Below are 12,774 nucleotides of genomic sequence, written 5' to 3'. Positions count from 1 at the left end.
GAGCATAGTTCTTTTCTGTACTAGTCAAAGTTCGAGACGCATAGCCAACGACACCCCCTCGTTGGAACACAGCTACGCCTAGTCCATAGGAGCTAGCGTCACACTCAATTACTAATGGTTGGCGAATATCGTAGTACTGAAGTGCTGTACTATCGGTAACGAGTCCTTTGAGCTTCAGAAACTCGTCATTTTGTACTAAGTTCCATTCCCAGGGAACTTTCTCCGAAATCAATCTTCTTAGATTGGTGCAGTTTGCGCTCAAATTCGGAATGAATCTACTGAGATATGTTACCATTCCTACGAATCTGTGGAGCTCGGAACGATTAGACGGGACTGGATAGTGAACTATGGAAGAAACCTTTGATTCGTCTGGCCGCAAACCCTGATTGGAAAGAACATGTCCGTAGAACTTGATGGATGTTTCACAAAGCTTCAACTTCGACCTGTTGAGCTTCATATTATTCTCTTGAAGCCTCATTAACAGTTTCTCAAGATTAGTATTATGATCTTCTAATGCTTCTTGGATTGTTTTCCCGCGACCAAATATCAAAAGGTCGTCCGCCAAACATTCTACACCATTCAACCCCTGGATAATTTCCAGTAGTTTGTTTTGAAATATTTCAGGCGCTGACGAAATTCCGAAAGGTAATCGTAGCCAACGATAGCGCCCGAATGGTGTCCAAAACGATGTTAATCTGCTGCTACTTTCATTGAGTACGACATGCCAAAAGCCTTTCTTGGCGTCCACTGTCGAGAAAATTTTGGCTTGTCCTAACTCTGGAACAATTTCATCGAGCGTCGTAAATTGGAGGTTAGGACGTTTTAGAGCTCTATTGAGTGGTCTCGGATCCAAGCAAATACGAAGAGACTGATTTTCCCCTGTGCCTCGCCGAACTAATAGAAGGTTACTCACCCAATCCGTGTGGTTATACTCCCTTGCTATTATTCCATTCTCCAGGAGTTTATCCAATTCGAATTTGAGTTGGTTTCGTAGTGCAATTGGAACGCGTCGTGGTTGCTGGATGACTGGAGGGACATTGGCATCAATCTCCAAGTTTACTTCTCCAGGCATTTTGCCGAAACCCTGGAAAATATCGGCGAATTTATCGACGATCGCTTCAGCTCTGATCCGGTATATCTTCAACACTTCTTCTTCGCTATTTTCCGTTAATGATGATGCTGGTACCACAGACACCGCAATGACAACAATGGTCTATGATTTACATCAACAACCTGCAGAACAAGTCGGTACTTCTTCTTTTTGTATTTGCACAACAGTTTCACTTGCCCAAGCACTGTAATTGAGCTTCCGCCGAAAGCCTGCAGCTTATAAGGTGACGGCAAAAGCTGTGGATCCGGGTCATCAATCAGTTTACACAGCCACTCACGCCCGATTAAACTCGTATTAGCTCCCGTATCTAGTTCGCACTTAACTTTCTTCCAAGTTTTCCCAACTTTAAGTCGTATTTCTGCCATCACGTTGCCTCCGCTTTGGGAGTTGTCATAAATTTTCCCGATTTCCCCATCGACATGGGACTCATCCGAATCGTCAATATCACTGCACTGTGAATCGCCCTCTTCAGAACTGCTGCTGCTTCCGTCATTCACATGTTTTACTTTTCGTGACTTCTTCTTCGATCCATTTTCCGCACGACAAACTTTTTTGTAGTGGTTTTTACCACCGCACTTTTGGCACTTTTTTCCATACGCTGGACAGGAACCTTTGGCAAAGACGTGCCATTATCCGCAAAACTTACACTTGCGGCTTTCTAACGATTTCAGTGTTTGCACATCCCTCTTCCCGTCCAACAAAAGCACTTGGGCTTGTTTTGCCGTGATTTCTTCAATGCGGCACAAATCAACTGCCTTCACTGCCGTAATATCAGCCATTGTGAGCATTTTTGATTTCAAATGCGGCCATTTATTTGAGGTTACGATTTTGTACGTCAACATTTCACTTTCCAACTGTCCGAAATGACAAACTCTTGCCATAACCTTCAACCGCGACACGTAATCGTCAACACACTCGGACGATAGTTGAGTAGCCGTGAAAAAATCCAACCGGTCTACTATCACATTCCGTGCACTGACCACTTTTTTTCTAATTGCCGCTAGAACACTGTCAGACGTACGTTTGTCTTCTTCCGTCAGCTCAAAATTGAAGTATTTTTTCAAAGCATATACACCCACGATCGATAGCAAGAAGCTCACTTTCTTAGTATTTTCTTCCTCTGGCCAGGCATCCATGCCGACTGCTGTGGCATAGTTTTTCCAATTAGCCTCAAAGAAGCTGAAATTCTCCTCCATGTCACCATCAATCGCTAAGGGAGGAGGAAGCGGAACACTTGGTAACACCGGAGGAGCAGCCGCTGCTGCCTGCTGCTGACCATTCTGAACATGGCGTATAAACTTCTCGAAAAGTTTATTTTGATTTCTAAGCAATTCGCTAAATTCCTCCATTTCACTCTAGCTCTTCAAGACCGGTCAGATGGAAATATACGGCACGTACACACGCGCACTCGATTCCTATAATACACCGATTCCTTTTCTTTTTTTTATCGTCGCGAACCGATACGCACTTTCTCGATAACCGCGAGAACTTCTGACACCATGTTGTGATGATGGGAAAGAGTCACAAAAAAGCACGTTTAACTCGTCAGAAGTCTTTATTGGAATGAGTGATCTAAGACAGCGGAAGTACAAAAGGTGGCAATGTTGCCAGTAAGATTAATATCAAGGTTAACATATTAAAGGTACGCCAAATAATATAACAGTCTAAGTGTTGAAATTGCCTTTAAATCGCATTCACAAATTGCATTTGTTCCTAGGGGCAATTGGCACAGGCGAGTTGAGTTAAACGTCAAACTGTTTAAATCGCCTGACCATGTTCGTCCGCATTTTTTTGACATGGTCTTTGCTAAAATCGCTCCCAAATCGCCCACGGAACGTGCCATTTAATCTCCCTTAATTGCCTATGAAAATTACAAATTCTAGGACAGCATTACAGAAGGGCGTAAGAGCAAAATGTAAACAAATTGGTTTTATGCTTATTATTGAAGCCAATACATTAAATTAGTATTCTAAATTCGAAAAACATTAGAAAACGACATTCTAGACCACTAAAACTAAATTCATAAAAAGGGCTTAATTCAAAATTACTTAAAGTAGAATTGTGCTGTTGTTAAGCCCCTTATTTTACACATATTTTGCAACAGTTCTAATCATTTGTTTAAATTGGAATGCACCTAATTTTGCTTGCTGAGGCTAAAAGTAATCATTTTGGACAAGTTTTGTTATATTTATTATAAATATACCGCTATATCCTCAAAAATACTAATTGAGTAAATTATGTGCATTAGGCCATCATTAATTATCTGTCTTCAATACGCCCTGCTTTACCGACTGTTTTCATTTCACAGATGTTGATGCGGCTAGTTATAGACACTCATAGTAATAGACCAGCGAAGGTACTTCTATCGAGCCAAACGAACTGTCAAAATCCGGAGCCAAACGAGCATGACGTCATTCAATGAAAACAAGCAGAAGAAGTATTGCGATTTTATTTAAAAAAAAAAATTGTTATTCACAGTAGGTTTTACTTTTCGTGTTCGTATTAGTATTTAACAATGTTATTTAGAAAGATGTTTATTGTGTTCAATATAACTACACAAAAAGCATTTTACGTATGCTCTTTTTCATCAACTTTGTGTTTCTGAAGAAATTGTAATTTTTTTTCTTTCTTTTCTCAATTTCTTGTTGCTCAGTATCAAACATAGAACTTCACTTTTGATTCATATATTGAACCACTTGAAAATTTATTTTGATAAAAACAGATGATCGAATACAGTCGAGCACGTTCGAGCTTGCACATTCTTGGGTGATGCCAGTTTAACATGCTTGTTTTTCTAGTTGCCAGTTTTGCGGTTTTTACATCCGCGAGTCTATTACTATGAGTGTTTATACGGCTAGTGACAACAGCCTCTTCCTGAAAATGAAATGTTCTTAAGCCGTTTGCATCGTATCCTATTTTTTCCTAGTTAATTCTATTTTATGTTAGTAGTAACACCTTTCATGTGTGACCCGTGATTAAAGAAACAATGTTCTCAAGCGGAAGAATCGACCAGACAGTTTATTCATCATATTGAATTGAATCGTTCGAAAAGGTGAGTTATACACTATATAATACTTGTAGTTTCGCTAATAACGGTTATCGTTGATTCTGAAAATGAGTCCTGTTTCAACAATAATTTTCACCTTTGCCTTCAAGCAATAACCACATAAAAATATTCCCACTCATGCGCAATTCCACCTAATGAATGTTACGGTTTTTCAGGGCATAACACTACTACGCTACAAAAAGTGCTTTTGATGTCGACATCAGTATCTCTTACACAATATGCTGCTACTTGTTTCAAAGGACTACCCTTTTAGGCGACACCCCAATTAACTGGGTACATTGAGTTTAGTTACCATGATAATACAGCACTCATTCGACAACCCAAACGTATTGGGTAGCCAAACTCGGAATGTACTTCTTTCAGAAGCAGCAGAGGAAATTAATAGCATTAGTGCTAATTGCTGTATGTATCCAGTGCCTCCCACGAAACTTTAATGCCGGTTTATTGCTGTATAGTGGGGCTGATCGATAGTAACCGATCCAAGAAGACAATCGGATGCCGATGGAGAGTGCGTCTTTTGTTTTTGGATAGGGTATGGAAATCCGCATGAGAAGTGTGCTTTTGAGAAACAATAAAAAAGTAAAAAATTTGTTTCATTCTTTTTGTTCACATGTATTTTTCTTTACAGCGTTAGTTCAGTTCGCAGAAGATATCCATCGCATGCGAAAAATAGTTGTTGAGTAGTACAGGAACATAATAAGAAAATTAACGCAGAAGCAGGGGAAAGCCAATTTGATTTTCATTTTATATATTAAAATACATTTATTCGTTTCATAATGGAGAGGACAATGTACAAATTGTGAAACACATTCATAACTTTGGTAACATAAAACAGTACTTTGCCGTAGCTGAGATCTCGCGATCTATGTGCAACTGAGATGTGTTTTTTTTCGAGGAAGTCGTAATCATCGATGAATTCTAATGCTTAATGATAACGGCCAGGAAATGATTGCATGCACACTGTGCAAACCGTTATACCCATTGCAGTATAAACTTCTCTGGCAAATTTCGAGGATTTCGTTCGTTGCTATCGAATTATCCAACAGAAAGGTATCTTGTTGGCTGCATTCAATGAAGACAGTATGTCTGCAGGCTGATGTGAAGTAGGATCACACAAAAACACTTTCTGCCGTTCGTAAAATTCATTACTTTGGTGGATCGTCTTCGTTCCTTTCTTGGAATATTTCACACTTCATTTTCTTCGATTACTTTTTGTTAAGATTGTTTAAAGTAATAAGCGGTACGTATTTCTTTCGTAGAAATGAAAAGCCTTATGAACAATATGAAATAAAAACACGGCCAAATTTGAGGCCGCAAGAGGATTTGGTTGACAACAAGAGGCGGCTGTCAACAGCCGTAGCAGCAAAAGCCGCTCGTAGAAGTACGGTAAAGGAGGGCGTTATACATACCAGCATTTGAAAACGGCATAGAGGTTAATTTCTCGTTTTTAAGATCACAAATAATTTCTTGCAAGAAAAGGAAGGGTCGTAATGAATAATTAGCATTCCAAGTTTATTTTAGTAATTAAGTTAGGTTTCTAACAATTCCCCATTTAAATAGAGAATATAAAACATCATGAAAAATTTCAAAGCCGATTTTCTCGGAAGCATGCAATTGCGGTAACGCCCTTCTGAAAAATTGTCCTAGAAATAATACATATTTTCGGATTAATTATCTACTCACATAAACTTATCAGTATACTAGGTAATCACCACAATACTATAAGAAGAATCAATGGTGAAATTGGCATTGCACACCAAAACTTACCACAATCTGACGCTCATTAAGACTTTAGGTCAGAGATCTTGTTCTACTATACTTACACACGATTCCACAATTTCCCACATTCATTGGTTAAATGAAGCGCATTAGACAAACAAAATACAATAGAGAACACGCCATTTCACAGTGGCTCAAAACAGCGTTTAGAGGTACTTAATTCATTGGAGTTAAAACTGTTCATATTAGCGATTTTACATATTCTACAATGTTTGTGTGTGTAAAAAGGGCCATCTTTTTGCAACATTGTTGTTTTAAAAAATTGATCATAGTAGGCTATAAAAAATTTAACTTTTGAACCGAAAGAGATAGCGCTTGGCCGTCTTCTACAAAGTTGTAGAGGAGAGTATTTCCATAAATTTTTCAGAAGACATGTTGTCCCTGTCACTCACAGTTATTGAGTTATAAGATATTTTCTATGATGAAGTCCTACAATTCTTATTTTTACTTATAACTTTTTTGTTTCTGATTTTTCGCGTTAACAATGTTCGAAGGTTTTTTTATTATTACAAAACACACAACTTTTTCGAAGAAACAAAATAGCTGTGAATGCTGTGTAAAGACTTATGGCTGATTTTGATTTTATTTTCACCTGTTTTCGAACCCGTGTAACTTTCCTATCGGCAAAAACTGTAATTATACTATCAATTATTCTAATAGGACTGGGTTTCACCTACAGAACGAAGGCAAAACCGTTTGTCCATAATCACCCGTTCAGAAGTTATACCTTGATGAAAGCTGTATGTCTGGACCTCTTGAAGTCGTGCGTATGGCTCACTGAACGAGTAGGCGCTGGTGTTCGAAGACGCTTTCGCTTGTTTTTCTGAGTGGCACGCTCTCTGTGTACTAGCGCGTCTGCTGGAAGCTTAACACCGATATTGAATCATTTTTTTCCCCTTAAAATCACTATTTCTCATTTGACACTTCATACATTGATTTATCGTAAATAGTTTGTTTGCAGCACTTTTAGAACTTTGTATGGCGAATACTTTTGCTGAAGAAACAAAGTTATTATCTCGTCTATTTCAAAAGTTATAAACGATTTTTGTTGAAAAATACACCATTTTGAAAAATTAATTATTTATTTTACAGAAATAACGCTCCCGCAGTTTTTTCACCAAAAACTACAAAAGTTCCGATCTTTCAAATAAAATTAAAAGGTTGAAAATTTATTTGCAATGTTGGAAAATATATAGCTTTGAAAAAAACCATTTTTGTTTTGAAAATCGCCTGTAACTATGCAAAAAAAAAGAGATAGAAACTTCATTGCTTCGGCAAAAATGTGTATTAACTAAAGTTCTAAAAACCTCTAGAACAATGTATTAGCGAAAAATTAACACATAAAAAGATATTAATAGAAAACCAATTTTTAAAGAGCCACCCTACCTTAAATATTGCAAAAATCATAGCACATGAACCATTACAGATAGCCACATAGTTTCTTCAGAAAAGTTGCTTCAATTTGATTGATTTATAACTTTGTAGAACACTATGTAGCTAAATTTTATATATCTAAGAAGATGATACTTTGAACACCCTAACCACAAGGACCACCCTAATTCAACTAATATAAAAAAATTGCCAAGAAAATACTAACAAAGTTTGCCGAAGATACTATATATCTAAAACCAACGGTTTAGGCGCAAACAGTTTTGTCTTCCTAAATACAGCTTTGGGACCATAGTGGAATGGAAGCTTCTGGGATGTGATATAATTCATGAATGAATTTTAATCTATCAAAATCCACTATCGACTAATCTCATGATGGGAGACTATATAGTCTTCAGTAAAAATATGCTACCTCCCGTTCCAGCTTTCTATCCTGTTCTCATGTGTTACAATTTGCTATACACCAAATATTATTTATTGCAATAAAGTCTGCTCCAGTAAATCCCATACGAATCATAAAGGACATAAATGAAACGCCATTTGTAGATGAAAAAGGTTTTAAATCGCAATAAACAATAATTCTACGATTAGCGTGCGCCGTAGAATGAAATATCAAACACGTTCACGAAGTAGACCCACTTAAGTTCAGCCGAAAAATGAACCGGAATGCTGATTGCATTTTTAAAAATCAGCGAAATTAAATGCATTTATTTCCATCAAAATAGAAATTCATAATATATTTTGCGTTGCGTGCAATGTTTTTACGTTGCGTGCAATGTTGTTTGCGTTGCGTGTAAGACGTCAAAACCCTACAGAAAAACTAGCCCTACATTTAACAAAACGTCGAACAAAGTGGATCAGCATAGGGCGTTTGTTAAACAAACTTTTCTGCGAGGGAGTGCAAAGCTGATGCAAAAATGGAAATTAAATGCATTTTTTCTAATTTGATGCAAATTTGTTATACATTCTTTGAGTGATCTGCCCTAGATACAACAGTCATGATTATCTGTGAGTGATAATCCAGACAAAAAATGATTTCTCAAAATACATGGATTTGACCAGTTTGGAATGACACTGACAAATAGTTGTTGTTCCATTTTTGAGTGTTGTCGCCACTCTCCTTTGATGTATCAAGCAGGAGGGTGTCACTCCTGTCATCCGCTATTGAGATATACAGACTTTGACAGTAGTCAACATATGTGGGCCTAGCCGACTCTAGGCCCATGTCGCCCGTGCAATAGCATTGGGTTGTTTTGATTTCAACAAAGGCAGATGTTGGCTAGGACAAAATGGCTGCCTAGCAGGGGCCTGGTATCAAGATAAGAACCAGTCAGAATTCCAGCTCATTTCCGGCTGAACTTTACTGCGGAAGAGAAAGGTGGGAAAAATTATCATCTCCTAATGTGTTGGCATTTAATCTGAAACATTAAGTATGCTGCCAGACCCATGGAACGTAAGAATCAATGGATGAACAAAATAACAGTTGGAGCTCAGTGTTTACCATGCATATTATTTCGGGAGTTTAACTATGTAATTTGTTTTTGCATCATCTGCATTTTAGGGCTACTGCTTTAAACTAGCACAATCTTCTCGAGCTGTGTTAGTGAAAGTATTCCAAATACACGTAGGCAAAAGAGATGTACAGCATTTTGGAAAGTGATTTTTTTTCGTTTTTTCATTGTTTCCTGTAAACTGTGTTCGTTAATGAACTGGTCAGACTACACAATTCTCGATGTCTCATGTCGGTATTATAACACAATCATTAAAACGATGTCATGTAGTATTCCCATACTGGAGAGATAATGAATTAAAAAATTTAGAAATGTTGCCACCTCTACTATAATGTATTGTAGTGCAATGAGAACTTCCATTACGTACGACGAAATTCACAGTGTTCTAGTAACTTTTTATGCCATATTGGCGTTAAAAAGATTGAGAAATGCAGAGGTGGACTACACTGTTATTTTATAATATTTGCCTATTTACACCCTCCTTTATAAAACATAATTTATTGAGGGTCCTTTAACAGTAACAAAATCCTAAAATCAAACACAATACCATTCTTCATATTCTAGTTATTTTCCTTCGACCTATTTCCGCCTAGATATCGTACCCATCAACTCATGTCATGGACCGGGGTCCAATGGCTCTACTTCCCTTCCGAAGGAAGGCGTTACCAGATTTTTCCTTCTCAGAAAACGTTCAACCTCGGCTGGAATTGAATCCAGACCAACTGGTGTGAGACGGCGGTCACACTTACCATTCAACCATCGGCGCCATCAACAGGGATGCCACATTGAAATCTGTGTTTCGATCAAAAAAATCTTTTTGCCATCTGTGATGACTAAAACAGGAAAAAAATCTGTGAAAATCTGTGATAAATTTACAAAAAAATCTGTGATAAATAATATTTCTAAAAATCTGTGAAAATCTGTGAAATTTTCAACAAAATGCCAAAAATCTGTCATCTGTGAAAAAAAATCTGTGATCAAAAATTGTGAAAAAAAATCTGACATTACAGAAAAATCTGTGAATATGGTAACCCTGCCGTCAAGTACAATACCATTTTCTTTGCTATACTTTTGAACTAATCGATTTTTTCAATTAATCAATTATCTCTTGGTATGTATCGATTGCAATTAGCGACTATGCAAAAAATAATCTATTTGCCATAAATCGATCAATTGAAAAAATGGCATTATTGGCTGATCCATCAAGATAAAACAGGTTGGTCTGTTCAGAAAATATACCCAAAACGAGTATTCATATCATGTACTATATGATGAGGAAGTTCTTCCACGAACTATGATATTTCATTTTCAAATTAAATTTTAAATAATGTACTAATGCACTTATAGCCGTAAGCACAAAGCCGTACTAACTGTTTTTAAACCGGACTAACTTTTAAACCGGCCTAAAATATTTGGTAAGCTTTAATCAAACGATGCTGTCATTTATATGGCTGCGTTCTGATCTGCGTTACACGTCAATGTTAAAAAACAACAAATTCAAGTTAAAGAAAATGAGTAAATTCATCCCGATATTTTCTTGCAGTAAAATAGCTTTTCTTCGTCAAATATATCGTTCCATAGGGTTTGAGAACAATTTTGTCAACTTGTTGCCGATATGTTTCTGAACTTAGAACTTTAACGTGTTGGATAGTTGAAAGTTGGCCGATGAAATAAATTGATATACGTATGCATGTTTTTACATTTCTTACAAAAGAAATGTATAGGATTCGCTCAAACTTTAACAATTTTTTCCGAGGCCCGGAGGGCCGAGTCTCATATACCAATAGACTCAGCTCGACAAATTGAGACAATGTCTGTATGTGTGTGTATGTGTGTATGTATGTATGTACAAAATGTCATGTGATTAGCTCAGCAATGGCTGACCCGATCTTAATGAAACTAGTTTCAAATGAAAGGCCTAACGTTGCCATTTAACACTATTATTTTTGATTTTCGATATGTTGTTTACTTTCTGAGATATGGACGATTTTGTAAAAACACACCAGGTTTTTCTTCAGATAACAATAGAATATCGTACCACAAACTGCACAAATATAAAAAGCTTTCTAACAAGCTATAGATTGTCAAAATCCGTACACGAGCGGCGGAGATATTAAACATTTTGTATTTTTAGTCCTCGCTTACCAATTTCCACTAACTATAAATGAGATTGTTTCATACAGAGTATTGCTTTACTGGTGTTTTAGGGGCAAAACTAAACCGATTTTGATAATCGGGGTATGAAAACACATCTACGTGATTCAAGGAATTCGATTGTGTGAATTACCTTTATAATAAATTAACTATTTCTCAAAAATCAATATATAAGTTCACTTCGAAGACAAAATAATGTGTTGATAAAGAAACAGTGAGTATTAGTATTTATCCCTTGGATTAGGCATTGCGTTCAATCATGAGGTAAATGTTGGATTGTATATCAATACACAGATCAACAAGTAATTCACTTAGTAGTGAGATAAAAGGTTTCTCATATAATTATACTCGTGGCGTCACCGAAAGCGAAAGCAACTGTATGTTTGAAGCCCAAAAATCTAGCGAAAATTTTTCTCTTTTGCAAGATTTAGGTTATACCGGTTATGGCCCAAAAATTACTACTTACATTATTTATGATAAAAATGTAAGAAATCAATATATCATAATAATATACCTATAAAAATAATGTCACTGCATTAACCATCATTTGCCATTCCTCACACGCCCCCCATCTCTCTCTCTCTTTCTCTCTCTGACTCTCTTCTATCGCATCTATCTAGCTATTTCTGTATCCATTTCTAAGTTGTGTGATAAGATCTTCTGCCAATCTGAAATATTTATTAATTGTAGTTGCGAAGGTTTGAGAAAACAAAACTATTTTTTGTCTGCTGCTACATCAACTCAACTTTAATTCAATTGTATTCAAAGCCTGTATCTACACTACAATAGACTTTTCTCGTCCGACCTCCCCCTTTTTTCTTATTTTTATTCAAAAGACTACACATTTTTAAGAATATTTCCGCTGAAATGAGACTTTTTAGAGCTATCGTGATTTTTTATTGTTTTTTTTTAAATTTTAAAAATGCAAGAATCTTGAGTATTTTTTTCACCTTTGCAAGAATGGTGGGACTCAAAATATGTGTTTGGGCAGCACTGTTTTGTATATTTTTGCTTGGCTACCTGGCAACGCGGCAAATGAAGTGGTGAGTCGCGGTACAAAGTTCATTGGTTATGTAAACAAACTAATGTGAACCTCTCGGTGGAGAACGTTGCATGGTAATGTTTAACCTCACTTTTTTGACAGTTCAAAGAGATTGTTTACATGATCTTGGAACTTTTGTTGATTCGATCATAGTATGAGAAACTTGGTTTGGTTCGCTACCAAATGTTAACACTTTCCCAACAAGGTCGCTCAGCTGTATTTTTTAATTGATGTCGGCATCATACATTGTTCCGTTAAATTTAACATATAAAATTTTTTGACGAGAAAGGTCTATTACAGTGACGTGCAAAAAGTTTGTGACACAGATGCAGTAAGTAACACGCAATTTTTTTTGACCATTATAATTATTGACATTAATTCTCGGAAATAGCTACTACTGGACGCCATTAGAAATCATACACACTAGACAACCAATGTTAGATACACAGACACACACAACAATAAAACGCACAGCTTCTGTAAGTAAAAAATTTCACAGACAAACGGAAACATATGTAACGAATATACTGATATTATAATTATAGATTCCTTGAAAAAGGTGAAATATATCACCGAAACCGTCGGACATTGAAGCAATACGTTGTTTTTGCTGTTTTTATTGACTGCTTAGCCGAAACTCGTTAACAAAACAAATCTTCACATTCGTTAAACATCCACACACATTAAGAAAATGGCCAATTTTTCTAACGTCCATTTCTAT

At 36.6% G+C, this 12,774-nt stretch overlaps 1 protein-coding gene and 1 long non-coding RNA gene across 3 annotated transcripts in view; both read left to right on the top strand.

The window, feature by feature from the left end:
* LOC131683299 (cartilage-associated protein-like) overlaps positions 1-12,774 on the top strand; it is a 651,036-nt gene that overhangs the window by 55,217 nt on the left and 583,045 nt on the right. The window lies entirely within an intron of this gene.
* LOC131683302 (uncharacterized) lies at positions 3,755-4,769 on the top strand. Its single transcript, XR_009304491.1, has 2 exons — positions 3,755-4,163; positions 4,334-4,769. It is a non-coding gene; the product is annotated as an uncharacterized LOC131683302 (long non-coding RNA).

The sequence above is a fragment of the Topomyia yanbarensis genome, chromosome 2 (assembly GCF_030247195.1).
Source record: "Topomyia yanbarensis strain Yona2022 chromosome 2, ASM3024719v1, whole genome shotgun sequence".
In the NCBI taxonomy this organism is placed as follows: Eukaryota; Metazoa; Arthropoda; class Insecta; order Diptera; family Culicidae; genus Topomyia; species Topomyia yanbarensis.
The sequence above is the reverse complement of the archived record's forward strand: the minus strand, read 5'-3'. Positions and strand labels throughout refer to the sequence as shown.